Genomic DNA, 13,605 nt, shown 5'->3' on the forward strand with positions numbered 1-13,605 from the left:
GATAATGTTTAGGCAAGACACTAACCTTGACTGTATTAGGTGTTCAAAACACCCTGAAAAACATCTGCACTGAGGGAAGTTCTATGACTAAAATCAGTGTGCTGCTTGTAGTAAGAAGCCATCTAGAAAGTGTTTGTTGCACTAAGCAAACACCAAATGCCTTTACTAGGCTGAGACAAAGACCAAATAGAATCTGAAAAGAGCACCTGGTAAGCACTCAGACTGCCAAATAGCTGAACTTAACTGCTAATCACAGACTAAAAAAAGATATAAGCTGTACCAAATTAAAGGCAATTTTATCCGCATGGGCAATATGTTTTTCTGTTGGATGAAGAACTGGACGGGTTCTGTCATTGCTGGTAATGGGAGTGCAGCAGCTCCACAAGGTACAAGATGCAACTTTTTACCTTGCATACTGCACCATCCTAATTATTACGTTCTTACAAGACATCTGACATAGCTGCAGAGATCTCCTTCACAGAACTAATGCCATCTCGCTGGAGAACAATCCTTTTGTCTACATTTTAGCATTTATTTCTTTTATAATTGAATGAGTTCCCATCATTATTTTATGAAAATAAGGGAGTCATTTCCCCATGGTAATGGTCTATTCTGTTGATGTCATATCTTAAGCATAGCAATAATTCTGAGTAAAAAGTGAGTATAATAAATCAAATATAATTTAAATGATTAAAATGATCCCCAAATAGGAAAACAATTACATTGCCTGAAAATTTTTCTATTACCACAGAGTTTTAATTACTTTAAAGGAGGTCATGATGGACATATTCAAAACCAAAGAAAACCTGCAAAACAAAAGAAAAGCACAAGTCTTTAAAGGTGGTGGACCTAAATTATCTGAAGTAGCCAAGGACTGTGAGTGATTCAGTAATTAGACACACACTGTAAGGGTCTTCACAGGTTCAGATGGAGAATGTTTCAATAGTTTCTATAAAAGAAATCAGATCCTTTTCAGATGGGCAGCCAAAATCCTAAGTCACTCCTGAAAATGAAGGCTGATTATAGGATTCACTTCAAACCCATGTACGTCATCAGTAATCAGTTGAAATTACAAATTAGAGACATATTATCAGCAGCCAAGTTAAATGTAAATTAGACAGAGGGAAAAAGAATCTAAGCAGCATCACCTGGTTTAGAAGGCAAGCAAAAAACAAAAATAGATCACTTTTTTCCTCTTTTGCCTATTCTGATTCAAGACACTTGATAGGTAAATTTAATGTTATCAGTTTGTAATTTAGAAACGAGAATAATTCTCACAAATACCTTATAGTCAATGGAACTAATGAAAACTTAAATTACTGTCACAGGGAGGCACAAATTATATATACAGTTATTAAAATATCAAAATAGAGGATGTATTCATTAGGAAATGGATTTAACTGAAAGAATCCTAAAACTTGGTTACATGTTATTATTTTTACTTTGTCTACATACTGCAACAAACCACATGATTCTGCCAAATATTGCAAGCAGAAAACAGAAATAATCCACCTCATGCCATCAATGTTAAATTTCACCCTGATGGATGTGGCTTGTCCACAATCAACCATGCTGTATGAATCTGGGCAGTGAATGTGGCTAGTTACCTATGTGAAATCTCTGCCTTTTGTGCTGTAGAAAGAGTTTTCACATAGCCTGACTTATGTGAGAAGTATCAGTTGTGCTGTATGGCATGAAAGATTTGGTTTATGTGAGTTTTTTACTGCCTCTTTTTCCCCCTTCCAATGATTCTAACAGATGAGTCATCACTGGACAGTCTCCCGGGTCACGGCCAGAATGTTCATGCACAGGGGAGTGACTTTTTAAACATGCCAAAGAAAGGTAATAATGGAAGACCCATTTATGCTGCCTTGGAGCTGAATTGTGTAGTTCATCCCGTGTCTTATTACTACTTCAGCACATGTTCCAGATCAAGTGCTCCTTCAAAACCATAAATGTTCATCACTTGGCCCAGCTTACAGACCCCAGTTCTATGCATCTGTTTTAACTATTAAGGAAAAAAGTGGCTATGGAGGTTACCATTCCAAGCTCAATAAAGGTTAAAAATGAAAGCTCCTGTGCTGTCAGTCAGCAATAAGGTTGGAGTGCTTTGGTCCCACAGACATGCACTGGTATGGGCTGCCTTGCCCTGCAGGAAGCTGGTCAGCTGACGACTTATTTCTCTGTGTGAGACCTCAACAGAGTATTGCTAACCAACACACTCAGTTAAAAATGAAAACAAAAAAAAGTTACTTTTTGATATTTTGTTTGATTTTTTTGATTGTTTGATATTTTCAGCTTTTTTTCTCCGTTACTATTATTTCAAAGATCTGTTTACTGTTTCAAAGGAAAATTTGCATTTTCTGATTAAATTTCTGATTCATAAAAGTTAAAAAAGTGGTTGGTTTTCTTCACTGAGGACTGCTGTTCGGCTTTGTTAACCCAAGAGCTCATATGAGTCTCTTCCAGCAAATCACTGTTGACTCTTTGCAACAGTATCATTGTATCTTTGCCATAAGTAATTAAAATATATAGGAAGTCTATGAACAAGCTTGATTTAAATGGGGAAAACCCATGAACCAACCAACCAATCACTTTTCAGTGTTTCTATACTTGCAAGATTAGCAGAGCTAGTAGCAGCATAACTCAACAGTAATGACGTTGGTAATAATTCTGGAAAAATTTGTGGAGTGTTAATTTTCAAACCTTCAAGTATCAGTGGGACTTCTTACACAATTTTAAGGAGATACAAAGAGATACAATTTACACAAGGTTAAGGAGATAAGACATGCACAGAATTACCAATATCCAGACCAGTGAGAGCCTTGGCTATGCTCAGAGAAGTTGTAATCTTTGAAGAACAGGGAAAAGTTAAACAAATCTGTATGTTTTAAGTATTTCTGGGACAAGAATTTCTCATATCTGTGTATGATGCCACCATGGCCTCCCAGAAATGGTAATGTAACTGATAGCTATTTCACAATGAAAGTTAACACCATAACCTTAATCATGACAGAGGATAAAAGTACGACCTTTCAAAAATAGTAGCATTTGGGATACATACCAGTCTGAATAATACTTGCCAGATTATGCTTTTTGTTACTGCAGTGGAATTGCTTGTTCTGATTACTGTTCTGCAAAAACACAAGCCATACACTCTATGCTCGCAATTTGTAAGTGTGTAATATTGTGAAACTAAGCATTTGTTCTCTGATGTTTCTATGCTAGCTGTGTCTTTCAGGATTTGAGGTGGTGGTGGTGGTTAGGTTTGGGTTTTTTCCCCCACTTTTATTCAAATGTATATCAACTATCTATGAAACCAACAGTGGAGGAAGAGGGGATTATAACAAAGGACAGAAGTTAAGTCCTGTTTTACCTTTAAGATCTTTTATTTTAAATACTCTCACACTCTTACTTTTTGGATCAGGGACATGATATTTTATTCAGTTATTGTTTGTGTTTGGACATCATACCTTTGCCACTCTTGGAAAAATTCCTGCACTTTTGGCCATATTCAAAGATCTAAAAATATGTGGGTTGCATATACCAATAACAGCTCATATCCCTTAGAAGCCTGTGTTTGTTCATCTTGCCTAAACTCCTCACAGCCTTGAATGCTGACTAAGTGCCTATACGGCATCTTCACAGAGTGAACAGACATGCAAAGGGACTAGCTGCACAAACCCCCCTGTAATTAGAGAAACTGGAGAAAGGCAAGAGAAAGATGTGGCAAGGAACCAGTGAGGGGGTTGAAAGTTAGAAAATGTCATAATGAAGTTTGTCCATTATCTTAATTCATTCTGTTCATTCTCATGCAATTATGAGCAAGCTCTACTTCAGGTGAACCCCTCCTATTTTTAACCTTGGCTCATACATTACTCAGTAGACAAAGTTGTCCTAATCTAAGAACAGCTTCCTGCTCAGGCCCAGGAAGCAAAAGATACCACTGTACGTGGTACTTCTCCCTTATTTCTTACAAGTATTGGAAGAGAAAGGATTCCTCCTCCTCAGGGCAGCTGAGTTCTGGCTTGCAGAAGCACAGTCTGTCTGTGACTGCCAGAGTTGTTGAGCAATGTTGCACAGTCCCTATATCAGATGTTTCACAGATGGTCAGTAACTGTGTGCTTCTCATTTCTCAATGCCCACCTGAAGATCCTGAGAGCTGAGATGAAGAAACACTGAGCAATCACAGTTGCAGTTAAAGTGAATGGGTGCCGTGTTTGAAGGTGCAAATTATTACAAAATCTGATGAAAGCCTACAACCTGAGTCCTGGGTAGCTCAGCATTGACTGTTGCCTGGATGCCTCAGCTCCCTGTCTGTAAAGTGGGATATATTATCCTGTCACTTTGGAAAGGTTTTGTAGAGATAAATTAACTTTCATGAAGCTCACAGAGCTTTGCATGATGAGCACCATAGGGAAGCCCATAAGGAAATGAATAATTCTGTCTTCAGCTCAGGGTTTGAGTGGTGTGTATGGGTGAGGCCTAGGGACACACACTGAATGATAAAAAATAACCAAAATATCAAAGACCTGCTCATTAGTTGAACTCCATTCTTCATGTACCCTAATGAGGTGGGGGGAGGGTCTAGAAAAAAACACCACATCATGGAGTATTTAAAGACTACGTGATGTTGAGTATGATGGGAAACAAGGTTAATTCTTGCTTTGCTGTCTCTTGAGTACTTGATTTTGCAATTTTAACAATGTTCTTTCAGTACAGCTTTTTATGTATAGTGAACATTTTATATCTTTCTCTCTGCCATTGTTTCTTTCTACCATTAGGTAGCTGGGAGAAAAACTCACACAACCTTAAAATGGGACTTTAGGCATCAATCCAAATGCTTTTTTTCATGGTTTTCTCTTTGTTTTTATTAGAGAAAAAGCAAAAACTAGAAGGTCCAAAAAAAAGGGCAAAAATAAAAGCTGTTTTAAGCACAGTCTGTACCCTTAGTTTATGAAAAACACGTGAAGCTCAACATTTGATGTGGAAAACCTTGATGCTGTATTACTATTCTTATGAACCTCCTCCTATTTTCTGGCCTTCCGCCTCCCCCCCCCCCCCCCCCCCAGTTGGTGCATACCTAGAATAGTGTAGAAATATCTTTACAGTGTGATAAATTAATATTTCTGGCTTAAGTGAGTTTTCAAAAACTTGAGTTCCTAAATTGCTTAGGATCATATAGTCAGAGTTTTTTAGGAAAACAAAAAAATAAGATGTAGAAATTCTATTGTAGGATTTTATACTGTCTGAACTATGGATACTGACTGCAGCTTTTCTAAATCCAAGCTTCACTTAAATTTTAGTTTAATTTCCCCTTTTTTTGCAGCTTTGCATCTCTGAGGGTCTTGGTCCCAAATACAGTAATAGTTGAGGGGGTTTCTTGGAAGAAAGGCACACTGGAGAGAAGGACAGTGGCAACACTGTTTTGTCCATGCTATTCAGTGAGCAGCTAGTGAGGGGTGTGCTTACCAAGTTCAGAAAAAATGGGGAGGGCTGGTCAGATAAAAGACTTCATTCCTTTCTTTGAACCATGCTAAGGCAAATCACGCTTTGTCCATTAAAGAATGAATACCGTTTTTGTGGAGGTAGCCCCCAAATTTACTTGATTCCTTAAGATCTGACAGTTTGATGAAGGAAAAAAGTATTCTCATAGTGCCTAAAGAGCATAATTAATTTTCTTAATGGAGTAACAAAGGAATACTTCCTGGAGAATTTAACCTTTTCACTTTAGTTTCTCTTTTTTTGCTGCCTTCACTGTCATAGGCATATTGAGAGCAACTGTACACTGAAATAGCAGCAAAGAAAGCAGAAGAGGTGTTACATGGTGGGGGTTTTTTTGTTTTTTTTCAGTGTATAGTTTTACAATGAGTCATGAAGGTACAGAGTAGCCTTAGGGAAAAACTGTTTTCTTGCAAGACAACTTCCTTATTTAACACTTGAAAATATTTTTTCTGTTGTTGCATGGTAGGTGTTATCTGTTCATTAGTTTTGAAACAAAATCTACTAATTCAAATAAGTCTTTATGAAAAACACTGCTCTGTGGTCATTTTTCTTAACTTATAATTCCTAATTGCCAGTTAAGCCTTATGGATGTGCACGACTTGTACAAATGTAACTGTCTTAAAGGCTTATGAATTTCTACCTGCCATAACCATTGCATTTCAGAAAAATCCCAGTCCATATCAAAATCCAGTTATGGCATTTTGTCTATATTAAGTTTTTTATGGATCTTAGGTTTGTGTTTTTAATCTATGCTATGCCTAGCCCTCTTGTGGACAGTTCTTTAGGGAAGGAGACAGTGAAGAGCAGCTGAGGATAGGGACAGTTGCTTGCAACGTTTCCCAGCCAGCTGGGAAACTGGAAACTGGAAGATTCAGTGCAACTCACAGGCAAGCCAGACTGTAGAAGGTACTGTTTGATCATTGTCTGTCTGTGGTCAGCTAGGACAAGATCACTGGACACCACTATTTGTGGTTATTCATACAGAAAAGCATGAGACACAAAAGTTTTATCTGCAGAATTCAATTCCTTTTAGTTGTTCCCCAAATGCCTTTATGCTTTTTAAAAATAATTTAAAAACAACAACAACAAAAAAAGATGAACATCCTTCACAAAACCCTGCAGTGAAGTACACCTAGCTTGAAAAGGGAGAGCTCTTTGATTTCATAAAACTCCAGTCTTTCATTATGCTGCTGATGAGAGCAAATATAACAATTTCAAAATAGAGCAGGCTGTTTGTGTCAACAATAGATAGTGCATATCCCTTTGAGGTAAGCCAGTGACAATGCAAAATGCCTGCTAAAACGCCCTTTCAACACATTGGAAAGCTTAGTAGAGGAGATGTTGAATAACACTGGGATAGCTTCAGCTATTTGCATACAAAATTATTTGGTTGTTGCTGGTTTTTTTTTTCCCAGTAAATAAATCCACTTTAATTCTTTTAACTACAAGTATTTCCTTTGGTCTAATTTTTATGTAGTTCAGTGAAACAGCTGCCATAGCAGTTTCAGCCTGTGAAAGGAACTATTCTCTGGGAGAGAAAAAGCAGGACTGTCAGCATTTGTCTTTAGGTATTATTTTACCACATTTGCCTGCCTATGAGACTGTAGCTTTCAAGAAGGCTCAGTAACTGTGAGGCCATCTTCACCATGTAGGACCAAGGAGCCAAGGGAGACTGGAAGCTTCAGAGTTTATTGTAAACTGGGAAAGTTTTGGTTACAAAGGTAGCTGGTAAACAGAAGCCCATCAGGGCCTAGTTTTAATCTGAGCTTTGTTAAAAAGGACTATCCAATCTTTGACATTCTCAACTTAGAAACCATCTTATTTTTTTCCCAGCATTTGTTTACATTTATTCTTTCTTAACCGGTGAATCAGTAAGAATAGGTTCCACTGTTTTTGCACGCACCCCCCCTCTCTGTAAAGGAAATTACATCCTTGGAATGAAGTGTGAGTAAGGACGTCAAAACTTACCCCCTAGAACCCACCATGGTACAATAAATCCATTTTACTATGTAACATCTGTGGAACAGCAGTCAGTAATTATTTATCCCATATTAACTTTCTACAACACTCAAAATGGGATTTAAAATGGTTAAAAGCCTGTAATTTTTATTGTTTGAACCTATTTTAAAGGGACATATTCTTTAAAGAGTAAATGAACTTTTGATTGGCTAAGTACAAGTATTCATCATCTTCTGTACAGAAAAAGCCTTAAGGACTACTCATGATTCTGCATTTTGACAACACAATTATTAATTAGAAGCTTAAAGGCAGAAGTGGATCCATGTTGAAGTGTGAATATGCCTGTGATTAAATGTTAGGATTTGTTGATTGGAAATGATTGATAGGTTGCTTTGTTTTTCAGGATGATTTATCAGTGAGATTTAATTTGAGCATGGTGGGTTTTTTGTTTGTTTGTTTGGTTTTTGAGGGGTTTTGTTTTAGGAATATAATTTGAAGTATTGTTGTACTAAATAAGCCACTAAATAAAGTGGACTTTTATTGGGCTAAACTCTTAAAATAGTTTCCTGTCTCAGGGAGACTCCTAGTATATCCTCATTTTCAGTTTGACACAAAACTGATTTAAATCAATGGGAGTCTTTTACTTAACTTAAGTGGCCTAGGATTCAGTTTCTCTGGCTGATAAAGAATACTGCTGACCATATAAAAATCCCATCTGTCTCACTCATTTGGACATTGCCGATGGGCTTCTCAGAATCAAACTCTTTAAAATTATTATCAGAAAAAGCATTCTTATATAAATACAGCATTTCTGGGTTGGTTAGTCAATCTGCCAACGTTTGACACTTGTGAGGTCAGGAGGTCCCCTGCTTTTTTACTATGATGAAAAAACTTCCAGGATGTACAAGGCTTGATCAGAACTCCCATCTAATTGAACTGGAGCAAAATCTTCAGTATCTTTTCAGTCACTGCCTGGTTTTCTTCAGTTATTCTTAAACATTCCTGTTCTTTTAGGGTAACAACACAGTGTTAGTATCTAAGAAATACCATTTGTATATAAGTAGTTTTTCCAGTTCTTCTTTCCTCACCTCGATTACTAGCTTGTGATCTTGACAGGGTAAGAAAAAAATGACCTGAAATAAAACTTCTGAATCTCTGTAGTTTCTTTTGGGTTTTTTTCTGTTCTTTTCATTCTTCTTCTTCTTTTTCTTTTTTTTTTTTTTAATTTCATTCTGAATAATGGGGGAAACTGTGGGATACAGGAAATATAAAAAGCCACATACCAACCCTAACATTGCAAAACAAGCATGACTGTAAGTGCCCTTCTTTGAAAGACTTGTAAAAGATATAATTCAGAAACTGGGAGAGGGGACCTGGGAGAGGAGACTGAATTCAGACACAGCAAGCTGTGTAACCAAACAAAAGAGTGTTGCCTTTCATTGTTTAATATTCCTAGCAGTAAGGTGCTACCACTTAGCATGTTGAAAAGTAACACATGGTGGGGCATATAATTAAGTGAAGCCTGAAGAATAATTATGCAAGTACAGCTCAGCATAATGAGGAACGAGGGTTGGGTTTTTTTAAATATCGTATTTTGACATTAAGTACAAAATTGAAATGTGACGCTAATGCGTCTGTTGGAAATGGAAGGAACCTGCAGATATAGGCGTTTCAAAGAAAAAGACTATTTTTACCTTCTGTGGAAGAGTACCATTCCATATTTTATTTAAGTAAAATAAATTTTTGTTTATTAAGGGCTTGATATAATTTCAGAAGAAGAATGTAGGAGTTTCCATTGATTTAAATGGAGACTGGCTCCATCCCTCTGTTGAAATATTTATATTTTTCTCTATAGTCATATAAATAAAATGTCACAATTACTCTGAAAACTGCAGTGCATACCAGTTAAAGACAAGTTTGGGGCTGTTCAGAAGAAGATATTGTAAACTGAGGGTTTCATGATCCTGTTCATAAGGGACGGCTCTAAGGTTGCCACAACAGCAGCTTTTTGCTGCCGCTGCAGAAGATTACAAGACAGTTTAATTAATAGAGCATTTGGAAGAGTGAAAAGATGTCTGTCCAAGATAATTCTCTAATTCTGGGACCTAGCTTGAGTGGCAGTGTGGTTTTCTCTCACTACGTGAGGTGTATTTTAAAAGGAGAACCAGAGGATATTTGAACTTCATCCTGTTGCTGCCATTGCACTTAAGGTACCGGGGTGTTGAAAGTAACATCGCTAAGCCATGCTTTGCTGGTGCTAGTTGGAGCCTTAGGGGAGCAATCCAGCTGCCTGTGCTAAAGGTGTCTACTGCTGTTATTAGGTTCCCTAGACTATCCCAGGTGTTCGCATGGGGTTGGCAGAAGCACAACAGAACTTAGAGTGGTACTACATGTGTTTGAGAGTGTAGCTAGAGATGAGTCAGGATATCCTAAAGTGCCATTTAGGCACTAGGTGTCTGTGCTTAGGCAACCAGTGCCCTCATAAGTTTTCCAGAGTTTCCTCCATTCTTCCACAAAATAAGAATCCAAGAGAAAGATATTAACACTCATCTATACTCACATAATCCCTTAACGGGTTGAAAAATCACAAGACGGAATATGGATATAGGAATCTATGAAAAGTCAAAAGAAATCCTGATGGAAAATAGTGTTTTCTGAGAACATTGTTGATTCTGCCCTTAAATCTGTGATATTAAGCTTTAGCAAGAGAGGAAAGTTTTGGGAAAATGATTCTTCTGATACTGAGATCAAGGGATTCTGCCTTCTGTCTCTCTTAGATTAAAAAAAAATAATATATATATATTTTCCTCAGGAAGATTTTGCTAAGGTTTTGGTAAAAGTATTTATGTCTTTAATGTGTAAAAGCTTCACCCCTTGGTGCTGGGAGACACGTCAAGTCATTGATGTTTCACCCCGAATTCAAGTGGTGTCTTGTACTCTGAATAGTCAGATTCTATAATTTGAGATCTGTATTCTCTAATAGTTAAAGAAACAATTTTAAGTCTGAGAAAAAGCTAGGACTTTGAGTTCACATCTCTGTACAGGCTCCTTCAGCATTTGGAAACTCCCTTCTATGGAAGGTTTTTGTATTTAATTGTTTTCACTAATATCCACTAGAGATAAATACAGTCAGTGGTGGCTGGTTTGTATTATTACAAAGTAATGCTAAGAAAATCTGAATTATCAGCACTGTATCTAAAGGAGAAACAAATAAAACAAAATGTCTTCTGTATCTAGGTACAGGACACAACCATTTGATTGATGATAATTTAAAATATCACATAAAGTTTCATTTAAGATTTTGCTTAGAAGACAAACACAGGGCTAAGGTGACCAGAGCATAAAATGACTTAGATCTCTACAAGTAAAAGTGTATGTCACTTATTGTAGGAAAGAAGTTGGCTGACCCTGCTGTTCATGTCTGACAACCTGACCCATAAACATTAGGAAGAAGTTATCTGCCAAGAACACTCAATTTACATTGCCTGCCTCATCTTTACAGCTGGAACAGAAGATGCCTGAAAGCTTTTTTTTTCCCCTTAATAGCAAGGGAAAAGTCTGCCTTCTCTTGAATCTGAAGTAGGACAGTGAGTCATTCTAATTCTTTATACTGTAAAGTCGGAGGTATTGTGGAAGACACTGCTCTGTCCTATAAAACCAAAGGGAGCGTTTCAGGTGTAATTCTCTCTAGTGCTGGTGTAAGTACTGCGATGGTAGTTACTGCATAATGCACAGTGCTGCTACGCAAGTTGACTCCTGGGGAGCATTTGGTAAATTGTAACAGTCTGTGAAAGCATAAAGTAAAGAAAGATGGACTTTCCTTCTGAACACACAGGTCTGTTTCCTGCAGGTACCTCAAAGAGCGATAAGGAAGTTAAAAGTTGCCCAACAGCAGCAACAGTTCTTGCACTTACTGCAAGTGCACTTACAAGAATATGGCTCCATCCTTAGCCTTGAAAAGCACAAAGTGATGCTTGCAGAGCGATGGCTTTCCCCAGCAGCCCACAGAAGGGGTGCAGGGGCAGAAAGCAAGTGACTTTCACACCATGCTTACTGGGGCCTTTTCTAAAATAATACAGGTTTCTCTGTCACTGTCCCAAAGCATGCACTGGCTCTACCCACTAGTGGTGTGGCTTCCCCTATTCCAAAAAGAGTAGAGCTAGACTCAGTTAATTAAGAGAACTGCCAACAAATAAAATAAAGGGCCAGCCTCCTCCCTGGTGTGATACTTTCATACATTGTCTGAAATGCCCATGAAGTATTGGGAAACACCAACTCACAGTATGAAATTCTTCCCCTCAGTGAGCTCTCTAGGTGTCAGAATGCACTTTTATAAACATTTGACTAAAAGCTACAGCTCAGCCTGTTGGTTAAATCCCATCAGGCATACTTTTGGAGGAGCTCAGCTCTGATCCTTTTTCTGGCATTGACTCTCTGCTTCATTGGGAGCACTGTGTATAATTAGAAGCCCTGTATCCAAGTTTAGGTTAAGGATGATAACTTTTTCTAAAGAGCTCTGGAATTCACAGATGAAAGCTGAAGTATTGGTCTTAAGTTAAACTTGCTAGTGGCCACTTGCTAAAGCTGCCCACTTGCTGTAGCACAGTGTCATTACTTCACGTGCTGGTTCATCTGAGGGTGATGTTGTAATGCCAGGGCCTGAGTGAGCTTTCCTGGCATGGTACTGCCCTTCCTGGAAGTGCCATATTTCAGAGAAACAACGTGAAAAGACTGTAAGTCAAATCCTGAGCCCCATTACCTTCAGGGAGTTGCTCCAGTTTGTGTCTTCTAGAGCCTTAGTATTAAAAATGCACAGAGATAGGCAATTACCATCAGGATTTAAAAAATACTTTTATCAGGGCTTTTTCTCTTCCATACTTTGGAAGGATAATGAACAGAAAAATGGATTCCCCCAAAAAGCGAAACTAACCTTTTCAACTATTAAGTTTGCCTTGGTTTGGGTTCTGTTTGAACCTAGGATGCAGGTGTGACTTTTCCTCCAGCTGCTTTTCCATAGTTAGTTAGAAAAACCTGTCAAGGCTTTTCATAAAGCAAATTCTTTGAAAATGTGGCTTTTTTACTGATTTTTATTTATTTATTCTAAGAGCAACAGCCATGTAAGACTGCTTTAAAAGGAAACAGCAGGAGCAAGCCCAGGCAGCAAATGTAGCACACCAAGTCTTTTCTTATAATTTCTTTCCCTCTGTCCCCCTCTGCCCCCCTCTCCACTGTAAATAAAGGACTGAGGAAAGGAGGAAAAGGCTTACTCAGCAACATTTGCATCCCTGCGTTTAGTTAGTCACACTTTCCTAGCTTGAGGTGGTATGCATTATTGAAGAGTGTCCAGCGCTTTCAAGTAAATATGTGCCACTCAAATAAATAACTACCTACTCTACTCTTCTGTACTCCTGGGCAGTGTTTATAACAATCTGCATGCAGCCCAGTTTTCGTTTTTCATCCTTACTTTAATTTTTCAGCAAACATTTTTTAGCAAATGTCTCAGATATAGAGGAGTTGATCAGAATGAAGTAACAAATTATATTAATTGTTGAACCAACACAGTAGCATTGTGACAGACCAATATTCAAATGTGGCTGCCTGCTTTCGGACATCTAAGTCCATGCTCAGGTTAAGAATCTGCAGAGCAGCTGGTACCGTGAGATTTTGGGTGTCTAACCTCAGACGTCCAGCTTAAAATATTGGGTTCACGTTGCATAAAAATATAGTTAGTTATTATCTGGGAGTTAATTAACCAGTATAAATTAATTTAGGAAGATCTTCCTTTTATTGCAACCTGACACAAGGAATCTGCAACAATATTTAGTAAATTACAACTTCAGCAATTCCCCATTAACTGCATAATTTCCCTCATACATTCTGCTTCCCTAAGTTGTCCCACTAAACATTTTACTGCTTATAAGTTAGGATAATTATAATGGGCTGAACAGTGTCTGAGATTTAACAAGAAAGCTTTTGGGGGTAATGTATAGTTGCTCCTTCTTTTTATGACTACCTGATAAAGGTCAGTCATTTATAATTTCCTTAAATTGTGGTTCATTTAACCGATATCTAACTGTATGGTTTTGGTCTATGGCTACCAGCCTGATCTACTGGCAAGATTTAATTGTTCCAAGGTTACAT

This window comes from Phalacrocorax carbo, chromosome 2 (assembly GCF_963921805.1).
Source record: "Phalacrocorax carbo chromosome 2, bPhaCar2.1, whole genome shotgun sequence".
In the NCBI taxonomy this organism is placed as follows: domain Eukaryota; kingdom Metazoa; phylum Chordata; class Aves; order Suliformes; family Phalacrocoracidae; genus Phalacrocorax; species Phalacrocorax carbo.